Raw genomic sequence first — 14,934 nt, 5'->3', positions numbered from 1 at the left:
AGAGGAAGCTGGGCTCTCCGGCAGACATCATCTCGGCCCTTAAATTCGAGACGCTTTGGATGATCTGAAGCAGGGGAGTGAGGTCTGAGGGACCCACACTCCTGTGACCTGGCCTAAGCAGAGGGATCTTCCTTCCTAGGAGTTTTGCTCAGACAGGATGATGCAGAGATTTGAAGGCTTATTTTCTGAGGCCAAGGGTAATTCATTTATTCAACACCAGTTCACTGGGAGTGTGAATTTCTCTCATACTCTTATTAGCAGCTGAGTTTCACACTACACCAAGCCCGGGAGGGACTGGGTGACGGCGGGCAAATCTGTTCCAGCTTCGTGCTTGTTCACACCGTAGGCTCTGTGCTTTATGCTGGTCATGCCTTTGGAAGCAAACAAGCCTGGGTTTGAGCTCGTTTAATTTTGACTGCCTGGGTGACCTTGGGAAGAAGATGTCATCTCTCAAAGCCTCACCTTCCTTAAAGTGAGGCTTAACACAGTGTCTACTTTCTGGAGTTTCTCTGAAGGTGCGAAGAAGATACTGAACCCACCGCATTTCTGGTGTAGAGAAAATTTCCACTTAATGTCAGCTGCCGTTTTTTGTTATGATTACACATCTTTGTGTAAAAGCAAACAAATAAGGAGTGTGACTAAGCCCATAAAAATGAAAAGGTCAAGAACACTGCTCTTGGCGATGAGTCTATGGATAATTGATTTAGTAATCATGTGCGTATGATTTCTTACAAATGTAACAAAAAGCATATGCAGTAAGGAACAGAAAATATTGTTAATTCATGATATACGAACAGGAAAAGTGAGATACATACGACCCTGACACCTAACTGGAGACTTTTCTAGCTTTTGAAGAATAAATAACCCCTTACGCTACTTAAATTATTCCCCAAATACATATATTTCAGTATGGTTTGTTTCTGTAGGGAACAATATTTCCTAAGTAAATTTGTTGGGGCCTTAGCAGGGCTAGAAATTCTCATTAATGAAACAAAGATGCAAAATCTTAACAAACAAAATGTAATAGGTCTGAAAATTGTCCGATATGGAAAAAGCAGGATTTATTCAAAGAATGCAAAGTTGGTATATTATAGCAAAATATTTAATAAAAATTAATCATAAAAATAAGGAAATATGCACAGTGGATTACTACCTTAGCAAAAGTCAAATACAAAATTAGCTTGCTATATTCCAGAAGAAAAAAAATCATATATAAAAACAGGGAAAAAATGAAATTTTAAATTCTGTTTGGGTAAGTGAATGCAGCTATATTTAGAAAGTAGAAATAAACAAGTTATTAAAAAATGAAAAAAGTCAATGATGTCAACTCAGAATAAATTGGCTTAAAATATGTAAAATACAAATAGAAAAATAAATATATAATAAATAAAGCAGAAATAAGGTACCTGCAAAGCCTAAAATTAGAAAAGATAACAATATTTTTAAGCTAATGAAAAGGTTTAATGAACTATAAAGTAAAAGTTCTCATGATATAAATATGTAGAACTTTATAAATTTGTGGAACACATCATCTGTAAACATAGAAATCACTAATGCCAAGTACTACCTAAAGGTATCATTGTACTCATGTTCTATTTCAAGTTACTATAAATTATTAAAATAATTATAAGAATCACGGGAATTAGGTATGAACTATTCAGGTCAGTTCAGTTCAGTCGCTCAGGCATGTCCAATGCTTTGTGACTGTGGACTGTAGCACGCCAGGCCTCCCTGTCCATCACTAACTCCCGGAGCATGCACAAACTCATGTTCATCAAGTCAGTGACACCATCCAACCATCTCATCCTCTGTTGTCCCCTTTTCCTGTCTTCAATCTTTCCCAGCATCAGGGTCTTTTCCAAGGAGTCAGTTCTTCACATCAGGTGGCCAAAGTACTGGAGTTTCAGCTTCAGCATTAGTCCTTCCAATGAATATTTAGGATTGATTTCATTTAGGATGGACTGGTTTGCTCTTCTCATAGTCCAAAGGACTCTCAAGAGTCTTCCCCAACACCACAGTTCAAAAGCATCAATTTTTCAGCGCTCAGCTTTCTATATAGTCCATCTCTCCCATCCATACATGACTACTGGAAAAACCATAGCTTTGACTAGATGGACCTTTGTTGGCAAAGCAATGTCTCTGCTTTTTGATATGCTGTCTAGGTTGGTCATAACTTTCCTTCCAAGGAGCAAGTGTCTTTTAATTTCATGGCTGCAGTCCCCATCTGCAGTGATTTTGGAGCCCAAGAAAATAAAGTCTGTCACTGTTTCCATTGTTTCCCCACCTATTTGACATGAAGTGATGGGACCGGATGCCATGATTTTTGTTTTCTGAATGTTGAGTTTTAAGCCAATTTTTTCACTCTCTTTCACTTTCATCAAGAGGCTGTTTAGTTCTTCTTCACCTCCTACCATAAGGGTGGTGTCATCTGCATATCTGAGGTTATTGATATTTCTCCCAGCAATCTTGATTCCAGCTTGTGCTTCTTCCAGCCCAGCATTTCTCATGATGTACTCTGCATAGAAGTTAAATAAGCAGGGTGACAATATACAGCCTTGATGTACTCCTTTCCCAATTTAGAATCAGTCTGTTGTTCTATGTCCAGTTATAACTGTTGCTTCCTGACCTGCATACAGATTTCTCAGAAGGCAGGTCAGGTGGTCTGGTATTCCCATCTCTCTCAGAATTGTCCACAGTTTATTGTGATCCACACAGTCGAAGGCTTTGGCATAGTCAATAAAGCAGAAATAGATGTTTCTCTGGACTCACTCACTTTTTCTATGATCCAACATATGTTAGCAATTTGATTTCTGGTTCCTCTTCCTTTCCTAAATCCAGCTTGAACATCTGAAAGTTCTCAGTTCACGTACTGTTGAAGCCTTGTTTGGAGAGTTTTGAGCATTACTCTGCTAGCATGTGATGTGAGTACAATTGTGCGGTAGTTTGAACATTCCTTGGCAAAGCCTTTTTTGAAATTAAAATGAAAATTGACCTTTTCTAGTTCTGTGGCCACAGCTGAATTTTCCAAATTTGCTGGCATACTGAGTGCAGCACTTTCACAGCATCATCTTTTGAGATTTGATACAGTTCCACTGAAATTCCATCACCTCCACTAGCTTTGTTCATAGTGATGCTTCCTGAGGCCCCCTTGACTTCAGACTCCAGGATGTCTGGCTCTAGGTGAGTGATCACACCATCGTGATTATCTGGGTCATGAAGATCCTTTTTGTATAGTTCTCCTGTATATTCTTGCCACCTCCTCTTAATATCTTCTGCTTCTTAGGTCCTTACTTTTCTGCCCTCTACTGTGCCCATCTTTGCCTGAAATGTTCCCTTGGTGTCTCTAATTTTCTTGAAGAGATCTCTAGTCTTTCCCATTCTATTGTTTTCCTCTATTTCTTTGCATTGATCACTGAGGAAGGCTTTCTTTTCTCTCCTTGCTATTCTTTGGAGGGGCTTCCCTGGTGGTGCAGAGGTTAAAGTGTCTGCCTGCAATGTGGGAGAACTGGGTTCGATCCCTGGGTCAGGAAGATCCCCTGGAGAAGGAAATGGCAACCCACTCCAGTATTCTTGCCTGGAGAATCCCATGGACAGAGGAGCTTGGTGGGCTACAGTCCACGGGTCGCAAAGAGTCGGACACGACTGAGCGAGATAAAGTATTTGTATAAGTAAATTATTCTTTGGAACTCTGCATTCAAATGGGCATATCTTTTCTTTCCTCCTTTGCCTTTAGCTTCTCTTATTTTCTCAGCTATTTGTAAGGCCTCCTCAGACAGCCATTTTACTTTTTTGCATTTCTTTTTCTTGGGGATGGTCTTGATCCCTGTCTTCTATACAATGTCACAAACCTCTGTCCATAGTTCTTCAGGCACTCTATCAGATCTAATCCCTTGTATCTATTTGTCACTTCCACTGTATAATCATAAGGGATTTGATTTAGGTCATACCTGAATGGTCTAGTGGTTTTCCCTACTTTCTTCAATTTAAGTCTGAATTAGGCAATAAGGAGTTCATGATCTGAGCCACAGTCAGCTCCCAGTCTTGTTTTTACTGACTGTATAGAGCTTCTCCATCTTTGGCTGCAAAGAATACAATCAGTCTGATTTTGGTATTGACCATCCGGTGATGTCGATGAGTAGCATCTTCTCTTGTGTTGTTGGAAGAGGGTGTTTACTATGACCAGTGCATTCTATTGACAAGACTCTGTTAGCCCTTGCCTGGCTTCATTCTGTACTCAAAGGCCAAACTTGCCTTTACTCCAGGTATCTCTTTGACTTCCTAGATTTGCATTCCAGTCCCCTGTGATGGAAAGGACATCTTTTTTTGGTGTTAGTTCTAAACAGTCTTGTAGGTCTTCATAGAACCATTCAACTTCAGCTTCTTTGGCATTAGTGGTTGGGGCACAGACTTGGATTACTGTGATATTGAATGGTTTGCCTTGAAAACCAACAGAGATCATTCTGTCATTTTTGAGATGGCACCCAAGAACTGCATTTCAGATTCTTTTGAACTATTTGCATAAATTAATTAAATAAATCGAAAATCCAGAAATAATTTAAAGGCATCAGACCAGTGCTATCCAAAAGAAATATTAATATAATGTGAACCACATATGTAATTTAAGATTTCTAATAGCCACAGTTTGAATGTCCAAAGAGACAGAGGAAATTAATTTTAATAATGTATAGGATCCAGAATATAAAAATTATTATTTCAACATATAAGCAATATAAAAATTATTAATGATATCCTTTGCATTCTTTTGTTCACATTAATCTTCAAGATCCAGTGTGTATTTTACATCTAAAGCACATATCAGTTCAGACTAGCTATATTTCATGTGGCTAATGGCTACTATTTTGGATAAGACAACATAGATAATGATAATATTTCACAAACTTGTACGTATATAAACATACCTATTTATATATACATATGTATTCATGTATATATATAAATAACATGCATATTTATAAATGACCTGGAAGAAAAAAATGAATAAGTTTCTCATCCCATTTGTGCTGCTATAACAAAATATTAAAAATACAGGTAGCTTATAAACAACAGAAATGTACTTCTTTGAGTTCTGTAGGCTGGGAAGTCCAAGATCAGGGTGCCAGCACAGCCTCTTTCCAATGAGAATCCAACTCCTGATTCATAGCCAGCATCTTCTTGCTGTGTCCTCCCATGGAGGAAAGGGCTAGGGAGCTTTGTGGGATATTTTTTTATGAGGGCACTAATCCCATTCATAAGGGCCCCACCCTGTTCACTTTAATCACCTGCTAAAGGCCCCGAATTATAACACTATCACACTGGGTGTCAGGATTTCCACATGTGAATTTGTCAGGGTGGTAGGGGGAGGGGGAGGAACAAATATTCATACCTAAGCAACAGGTATTATCACTGTAGCCTTACTTATAAGGCCAATTCACTGGAAATATTGACATGGCACTAAATAGGGGCCAGGGTAAGAACACAGTGTGAAATCAATGAACTGAAATGCTCTGTAGCAAGTCTATAGATGCTGTTGATATCCCAGAAAATGAGACTGTAAAGATGCATGAAGTAAACAAAGGCTAAACAAAACAACACGCAACATCCCTTACAACTGCGTTAAAAAGAATGTTTATGCAACAACAAAGACAATACCTGAATCATGAGGAATGCAGTATTAATACTGACATAACAGTGCAGCGTGTGAGTAGATTCAAAGCAGCTTTACATTAATCGTAGGTGATGGTTATGAGGTCTCCGTTTCTCAGAAAGATAGTTCTGTTTATGAAGGAAGGAAGGGAAAGGTTGTGGTATATTGCAGCATAACCACAATAGTTGCCAAATTTGGTTATACAATGCAGTTGCACCGCTGTCTGAATTAGGGACATTCAGCTGTATTTATTTATATTTCTCTTATATAATTTAAAATGCTGCCAAATTATTAATAGCTTTGTCTTTTTCACCTGGAGTTCCAGGAGAGAATTAAGCTTCAAGATCCTAAGGCACCCATCCAAGTGTGTAATGGATCAACCTTTCTCCTTGTCATCTGAAATTGTGTTAGCTATGCACCATCCTCGGGAGAACTGTCACTTTTATCGTTTTCTGTGTTTTCTGCTTCAGAAAAGAAACTCTGGTAAATTTACTAAAAATCGTTGACTTGTTCACGTAAAATGGATGAGCTTTCGGGTATATACATTATACTTCACAAACATTGCTGTTGTTTAACTCACTTGGCTCTTGAAAGAGCAAGTGGTTTCCTTTGAAAGGAAACCAGATGCCAAGACTATGGAACAGCACCATCCGACTGGACTTTCCACAGTGATGGGGGTGGCCGGCACATGTACCGCCCCGTGCAGTGGCCACTGGCCTTGTGCAGCGTGTCTGCTGGAAGCTTGTCTATTGCCAGGGGGGAACTGAATTCTTTCATTTCATTTTAATTAACTTAAATTTACACAGCCACCTGTGGCTACTGGCTACCGTACTGGACAGCGCAGCCGCAGGAAATGCAAGGGATGCGGCTAGACAGCTGACTTCATGGAGGATTTTTCAGGGAAACATTGGCCATGGCAGAATCCTAGAGACACGCTCACCAAAGGCAAATTCTGTACCCCGACCCTGCCTCAGAAGGAGATTCCAGTGCAATGCATCCCTGCCTCCACCGCCCCCGCCCCCACCTCCACCAGGAGCCCACGAGAGAGGATTTACATCCCAACGAAGGCGCTGTGTGTTTCAGTTTGGCAAACACTTTCTTCACAGATGAGGAAACTAAGACCCAAAACCCACAGTAACAGGGCTGTTTCATTCCTTAGACTCCATCAGCTCAATGCCCAAACTCCAGGAGCTTTTCAGAGGCCACAGAAAATGGTCCAGCTCCAAAAGAAATGAAAGAATGACTCAAACATTTTAAAAGGGAAAAACAAAATCAATGATAATTTTCCTAGTAAAACTGTTAAAATCAAGTTAACTTTCAACAAATATTATCACTACTGAGGATGTATTTAACACAGTTGTTATGAGGAGGGAGGCCCCCACGGTTACTGCCAGAGTAACTGAATGTCTCACATGACTTAAGAGGGCTCTCAGCTTGTTACTATTCTTTTTAACACATGTTTGACACTTGTTTTATATTTTAACACTAATTTTAAAGGGCCTCCCTGGATCAGATGGTAGAGAATCTGCCTGTTATGTAAGAGATGTGGGTTTGATTCCTGGGTCAGGAAGATTCCCTGGAGAAGAACATGGCAACCCACTCCAATACTGTTGCCTGGAGAATCCCACGGGAGAGGAGCCTGGCAGGCTACGGTCTATACGGTCACAAATAGACACAACTGAAGCGACTTAGCCTGCACCCATTAATTTTAATCTCAGTATTATACATCCATTCACCTATTTCTTTTGTGTTGATTTTACCTTAACTTGAATGCATGGCAAACAAAGACTCCAAAAATAGAGTGAAAGTGAAGTCGCTCAGTCATGTCCAACTCTTTGCAACCCCAGGGACTGTAGCCTACCAGGCTCCTCTGCCCATGGGATTTTCCAGGCAAAAGTACTGGAGTGGGTTGCCATATCCTTCTCCAGAGTATCTTCCTGACCCAGGAATTGAATCCAGGTCTCCCGCATTGTAGGCAGACGGTTTACTGTCTGAGCCACCAGGGAAGTCTGGTATTTAACATCTCTGGAGCATGTAACATACAAGAGTTGCTTTTAACAGAAACCCAATGCCCCCCTACCTCTTGCTTTGAAACTACATCCATCAAAAAAAACTCCTGAGCATAGTGGCTAGTAGTGACCACACCACTTCTAACACAATTGGACCTCCCTGGGGCTCAGAAGGTAAAGGATCAGCCTACAACGCGGGAGACCCAGGTTTGATCCCTGGGTCAGGAAGATCCTCTGGAGAAGGAAACAGCAACCCACCCCAGTATTCTTGCCTGGAGAATCCCATGGACGGAGGAACCTGGTAGGCTACAGTCCTTGGGGTCACAAAGAGTCGGACACAACTGAACGTTTTCACTTTCACTTTAACACAATTAATAGCAATATTCATTGTACTTGCTATTTTTCAAAATTTAAATCATGTTTTGCTCAGCAAAGGGGGATAACACAAAGAGCCATCCTTTGGGGATTCTTTTTGGAAAAATATATTCCTGACATATTTACATCTTAAAAGCCCCAAGAGTTGGGTTACTCTGGGTTTACACTTATTGCAGCCATGAAATTAAAAGATGCTTACTCCTTGGAAGGAAAGTTATGACCAACCTAGATAACATATTAAAAACCAGAGACATTACTTTGCCCACAAAGGTTGGTCTAGTCAAGGCTATGGTTTTTCCAGTGGTCATGTATGAATGTGAGAGTTGGACTGTGAAGAAAGCTGAGCACCGAAGAATCGATGCTTTTGAACTGTGGTGTTGGAGAAGACTCTTGAGAATCCCTTGGACTGCAAGGAGATCCAACCAGTCCATCCTAAAGGAGATCAGCCCTGGGTGTTCTTTGGAAGAAATGATGCTAAAGCTGAAACTCCAATACTTTGGCCACCTCATGCGAAGAGTTGACTCATTGGAAAAGACTCTGATGCTGGGAGGGATTGGGGGCAGGAGAAGAAGGGCATGACAGAGGATGAGATGGCTGGATGGCATCACCGACTCAATAGACGTGAGTCTGAGTGAACTCCAGGAGTTGGTGATGGACAGGGAGGCCTGGCGTGCTGCGATTCATGGGGTCGCAAAGAGTTGGGCACGACTGAGCGACTGAACTGAACTGACTACCTTGAGAAGGGAGAAATTTCTGTTTCGTTTTCTTCTCTTTGGCTAACACGTGATAGATATACACATACCCAACATATTCCTATGACTCTCCACGTCATGTTTACCAGCTGGGCTCACTCACTTCATGTATATGTGGTTTGTACCATGGCACTTAGTCACCCCATTAACACGACTAGAAGGCGTATTGACGTAAGCACGTCTGAGACACTAAAATTAACCGTTCTATATTTGCCTTTCAGGCAGCTATGAATATTCTTATTTCCTTTGTCATTTTATCTCTTAGTTCTGGGGGCCCAACTTTAACACTGCCTACACTTGGCCATTTTGCTGACAGCTGCACGCTCTGCACATCCATCTTGCCGTTAGAATTGCTTATTCAATGCAAAGTCTGTAACAGAGAAAAACCAGCAGTGGAGCTTCCGAATCTTTCAGTTCAGTCCAGTCGCTCAGTCGTGTCCAACTCTTTGTGACCCCGTGAATCACAGCACGCCAGGCCTCCCTGCCCAACACCATCTCCCGGAGTTCACTCAGACTCATGTCCATCGAGTCCGTGATGCCATCCAGCCATCTCATCCTCGGTCGTCCCCTTCTCCTCCTGCCCACAATCCCTCCCAGCATCAGAGTCTTTTCCAATGAGTCAACTCTTCTCATGAGGTGGCCAAAGTACTGGAGTTTCAGCCTTAGCATCATTCCTTCCAAAGAACACCCAGGGCTGATCTCCTTCAGAATGGACTGGTTGGATCTCCTTGCAGTCCAAGGGACTCTCAAGAGTCTTCTCCAACACCACAGTTCAAAAACATCAATTCTTCGGTGCTCAGCCTTCTTCACAGTCCAACTCTCACATCCATACATGACCACAGGAAAAACCATAGCCTTGACTAGACCAACCTTAGTTGGCAAAGTAATGTCTCTGCTTTTGAATATGCTATCTAGGTTGGTCATAACTTTTCTTCCAAGGAGTAAGCGTCTTATAATTTCATGGCTGTAATCACCATCTGCAGTGATTTTGGAGCCCCCCAAAATAAAGTCGGACACCGTTTCCACTGTTTCTCCATCTATTTCCCATAAAGTCATGGGACCGGATGCCATGATCTTCGTTTTCTGAATGTTGAGCTTTAAGCCACCTTTTTCACTCTCCTCTTTCACTTTCATCAAGAGGCTTTTCAGCTCTTCTTCACTTTCTGCCATAAGGGTGGTGTCATCTGCATATCTGAGGTTATTGATATTTCTCCGGGCAATCTTGATTCCAGCTTGCGGTTTCTTCAGCCCAGCATTTCTCATGATGTACTCTGCATAGAAGTTAAATAAGCAGGGTGACAATATACAGCCTTGATGGACTCCTGTTCCTATTTGGAACCAGTCTGTTGTTCCATGTCCAGTTCTAACTGTTGCTTCCTGACCTGCATACAGATTTCTCAAGAGGCAGTTCAGGTGATCTGGTATTCCCGTCTCTTTCAGAATTGTCCACAGTTTATTGTGATCCACACAGTCAAAGGCTTTGGCATAGTCAATAAAGCAGAAATAGATGTTTTTCTGGAACTCTCTTGCTTTTTCCATGATCCAGCGGATGTTGGCAATTTGATCTCTGGTTCCTCTGCCTTTTCTAAAACCAGCTTGAACATCAGGGAGTTCACGGTTCATGTATTGCTGAAGCCTGGCTTGGAGAATTTTGAGCATTACTTTACTAGCATGTGAGATGAGTACAATTGTGTGGTAGTTTGAGCATTCTTTGGCATTACCTTTCTTTGGGATTGGAATGAAAACTGACCTTTTCCAGTCCTGTGGCCACTGCTGAGTTTTCTAAATTTGCTGGCATATTGAGTGCAGCACTTTCACAGCATCATCTTTCAGGATTTGAAACATCTCAACTGGAATTCCACCACCTCCACTAGCTTTGTTCGTAGTGATGCTTTCTAAGGCCCACTTGACTTCACTTTCCAAGATGTCTGGCTCTAGATTAGTGATCACATCTTCATGATTATCTTGGTTGTGAAGATCTTTTTCGTACAGTTCTTCCGTGTATTCTTGCCACCTCTTCTTAATATCTTCTGCTTTGTTAGGTCCAGACCATTTCTGTCCTTTATCAAGCCCATCTTTGCAGGAAATGTTCCCTTGGTATCTGTAATTTTCTTGAAGAGATCTCAATCTAGTCTTTCCCATTCTGTTCTTTTCCTCTGTTTCTTTGCATGGATCGCTGAAGAAGGCTTTCTTATCTCTTCTTGCTCTTCTTTGAAACTCTGCATTCAGATGCTTATATCTTTCCCTTTCTCCTTTGCTTTTCACCTCTCTTCTTTTCACAGCTATTGTAAGGCCTCCCCAGACAGCCATTTTGCTTTTTTGCATTTCTTTTCTATGGGGATGGTCTTGATCCCTGTCTCCTGTACAGTGTCACGAACCTCATTCCATAGTTCATCAGGCACTCTATCTATCAGATCTAGGCCCTTAAATCTATTTCTCACTTCCACTGTATAATCATAAGGGATTTGACTTAGGTCATACCCGAATGGTCTAGCAGTTTTCCCTACTTTCTTCAATTTAAGTCTGAATTGGATAATAAGGAGTTCATGATCTGAGCCACAGTCTGAATCTTTAGGTCCACATTTTACTTTGCGGTTGCATGGTCTGTGGTCAGAATTTGTCAGTGGAGACTTCTGAACTTGAGGCGGCCAGTCCTATGGCCCCATCTCCAGGCCAAACGTTCTTCTCGATGTATTATTTTGTTACTCCTACAGATTTTTATTAAGTTTTCAAAGCACATACAGTGCTTACTGTGTTCTTGGCACTGTTTTAAGTGAAAGTGAAAGGTGCTCAGTCATGTCCGACTCTTTGTGACATGAGTCAGACTATACAGTCCATGGAATTCTCCAGGCCAGAATACTGGAGTGGGCAGCCTTTCCCTTCTCCAGAGGATCTTCCCAACCCAGGGATCGAAGCCAGGTCTCCCACACTGCAGATGGATTCTTTACTAGCTGAGCCACAAAGGAGTGTTTTAAGTAGCAGATATGTATTAACCCATATAACCCTCACATTGTGAATTAGACAATCGTTAGACACTATTCGACCGAGCGACTTCACTTTTGCTTTTCACTTTCATGCATTGGAGAAGGAAATGGGAACCCACTCCAGTGTTCTTGCCTGGAGAATCCCAGGGATGGGGGAGGCTGGTGGGCTGCCGTCTATGGGGTCACACAGAGTCAGACACAACTGAAGTGACTTAGCAGCAGCAGCAGCAGCAGCAGACACTATTACAATCACTGTCATTTTACAGATAAGAAAATTGAGGCACAGAGGCTAAGTCACTTGTCCAAGATCAACCAGCTAGCAAGTGGAAGAACCAGGATTTGAACCTGGCTCTGGAGTGTGTCTACTCGACCATGGTGCTGTTCCCCACTTCTCATCTGTTCTGGCTTCCCAGCATGACTCGAGATCTGAGGTCCTGTCCAGGTGAAAGAGAGTCCCCAGGGGAGACATCTGGAGACAGAAAAGGCCCCTGTGAGGTTCTGATGTTCGCATACCAACAGATGGTAGGCCCACAGGTTAGGAGGGATTTTCTCGGTGTTGAACAACCCCGGTGCCCTCTGTGAAGTGTCTCCCTCCAGCCCTAGGTCACCAGCTGCTGAATCTGTCATGTCACCAGCAGCCCAGTCGTGGCCCCTTTGCTGAAGCTCAGACAATCACGACTTTCCCCTCCCATCTTCTCCTTCTCCCTCTAAGTACTGTGGCGAATTTAAGAGGATAAAGGGTGTCAGAAGAGGGGATGATACATGAACTTCTGAATAATTCTGCTTGTATCAGTGCATAGGCCAGGCCACCATCAGCCCCTGGAGGCTGTTCCAGGAAGATTAATGATGATCCGAAATCAAACGGAAACACACCAAGGCCAAACAGCAGTGAATCAGGCCCCCAATGAACATGCTCAGAAGGCCCGGCCTTGGCGCGCACGCCAAACCTCAGTTAGTGCTGTGAGACGCGTAGGAACACCGGAGAGGAAAGGGTGGAGGGTGGTTGGCAGCGTCCATTCACGGAAAAGGCTTTATTCCTATCATCTCACACAAAATGGAAAGGCCCGCTGGAAAGAAACTGAGCACACAGCTTATCAAGCTGTTAACAGCCCTGCTGCTGCTGCTGCTAAGTCGCTTCAGTCGTGTCCGACTCTCTGAGACCCCATCGACGGCAGCCCACCAGGCTCCCCCGTCCCTGGGATTCTCCAGGCAAGAACACTGGAGTGGGCTGCCATTTCCTTCTCCAATGCATGAAAGTGAAAAGTGAAAGTGAAGTCGCTCAGTCGTGTCCGACTCTTCGAGACCCCATAGACGGCAGCCCACCAGGCTCCCCCGTCCCTGGGATTCTCCAGGCAAGAACACTGGAGTGGGCTGCCATTTCCTTCTCCAATGCATGAAAGTGAAAAGTGAAAGTGAAGTCGCTCAGTCGTGTCCGACTCTTCGAGACCCCATGGACTGCAGCCTACCAGGCTCCTCCGTCCATGGGATTTTCCAGGCAAGAGTGCTGGAGTGGGGTGCCATCGCCCAGGACCCTTCATTCTGGGTCCCATAGAATTCTGTCAAAAACGAAATGGAGTTGCATTCAGACAGTCACTCCCTGGGATGGATACCCTGATAAACTGACTCTGAGATGGAGATTAGTGGGCAGGAGGTTCATCAGGAGTATTATCGGGACCAAGACCCACAGAAAGGAAGGAAGGAAGCCGGCCCGGGCAGAGGAAGGGGTTGGGCTGAGCTTGTAGTCACAACCGAGGCCCCAGCCAGCCCCACAGGGAACTCTGGACTGAAGGTGCTCCGCAGAGCTGGCAGGGTGGGCACACAGGGAGGCCAGGCCCTGCGCCCTCCCACCGACCAGCTCCCAGATGGTGGCTGCCCCAGAAAGAGGCTGCTCTGCCCAGCCAAGCGAGGGTCTGAAGAGGGTTGCAGGCTGTCTGCTGACCATACTCCCAGCAGCCAAGGAAATGGGTCCTTAACCCCGAAGGCAGATCTGGGTGCTGTGCCCCATCACCCACTCTGTTTCTTTATCAACATTTGCTGAGCATCGGCTGTGTGCTGGGCATTCGGCTCAGGACCGTGGAAATAGGACAGATGAGATATATATGATGCTAGTCCTTGAGGATTTTCCGATATCCGGAATAAGAAATCTTCACTCCATATCAAGAGTAAACCCAAAGCCTTTGATTTGAAAAGCACTAGGAGTCAGTTTGTTTTTGTTAGGCTTCACAGCCAATTTGTTTCCCTTCTCTATTTTGCAGGGGAGCTTCAAGAGCTCCTTCAGGAAGGATACAAATCTGTGTCCCTTGGAGCTCATTCAGATGGCTTGAGTTTTTATTGAGATCAAAGAATCATGGAATTTTAGACTTCAAAGAGACAGTAGGGATTACATGGCGTAAGCTGTCTCCCAGAGCGGGGGATGTGCTTACTGCAGCATGTCTGACAGGTGGTGATTTGGCTTTGCTTGCATACCTCCAAGGGCAGAGAACTCACTGCCTACACCGGAGCCCCTTTCCATTGTCGGAGAGCTTCCACTGTTACTCACGACCTCCACCCACTGATCCTAGTCAATGCCAGGTACCACAGTCCTTCAGGAACCAGAAGACACCCGCTCATTTTATTATCTCCTCCAGGTTAAACATGCTCACTTTGGCTGTATCTCATAGGATTCTTTCAAGTATCTTCCTAGTATTTCTCCTGTGTCCTTTCCTCTATTACTCCTGGACTTAGTTCAGATCTTAGCCTTATGCTGTTGCCTCTAATAGGCTCTCAACTGCCCTCCTCAAAACCACGATATTAAAGGCCAGAATCATCTCTTTTAAACACAAACCTGATACACCCCTGGTGGTCCAGCGGCTAAGAATCTGCCTGCTGATACAGAAGACACAGGTTCAACCCCTGCTCCAGGAAAATCACACATGCTTTGGAGCAACTGAGCCCAGGCACCATGGCTACTGAAGCCCATGCCCCCTACAGCTTGCGCTCTGCAACAGAGGAAGCCTCCGCAATGAGAGGCCCACACAGTGAAGAGTAGTCCGGTTCACCACAACTAGGGAAAGCCCGCGCAACAGTGAAGACTCTGTGCAGCCAAAAATAAATAAAATGACGAAAAAGAAAACCCCACACATCTACTAGTCACTCTCCACCCCACCCCTACTGCCATTTGTTTGCATCCA

At 43.6% G+C, this 14,934-nt stretch overlaps 2 long non-coding RNA genes across 2 annotated transcripts in view; both read right to left on the bottom strand.

The window, feature by feature from the left end:
* The window catches only part of LOC132657535 (uncharacterized), a 107,071-nt gene that overhangs the window by 9,809 nt on the left and 82,328 nt on the right, over positions 1 to 14,934 (bottom strand). The window lies entirely within an intron of this gene.
* The window catches only part of LOC114110669 (uncharacterized), a 39,922-nt gene continuing 26,076 nt past the window's right edge, over positions 1,089 to 14,934 (bottom strand). Inside the window, exon 3 of the long non-coding RNA XR_009595890.1 lies at positions 1,089 to 4,437. This is a non-coding gene — a long non-coding RNA (uncharacterized LOC114110669). The remainder of the gene's footprint in view (positions 4,438 to 14,934) is intronic.

This window comes from Ovis aries, chromosome 1, assembly GCF_016772045.2.
Source record: "Ovis aries strain OAR_USU_Benz2616 breed Rambouillet chromosome 1, ARS-UI_Ramb_v3.0, whole genome shotgun sequence".
Taxonomy (NCBI): domain Eukaryota; kingdom Metazoa; phylum Chordata; class Mammalia; order Artiodactyla; family Bovidae; genus Ovis; species Ovis aries.
The sequence above is the reverse complement of the archived record's forward strand: the minus strand, read 5'-3'. Positions and strand labels throughout refer to the sequence as shown.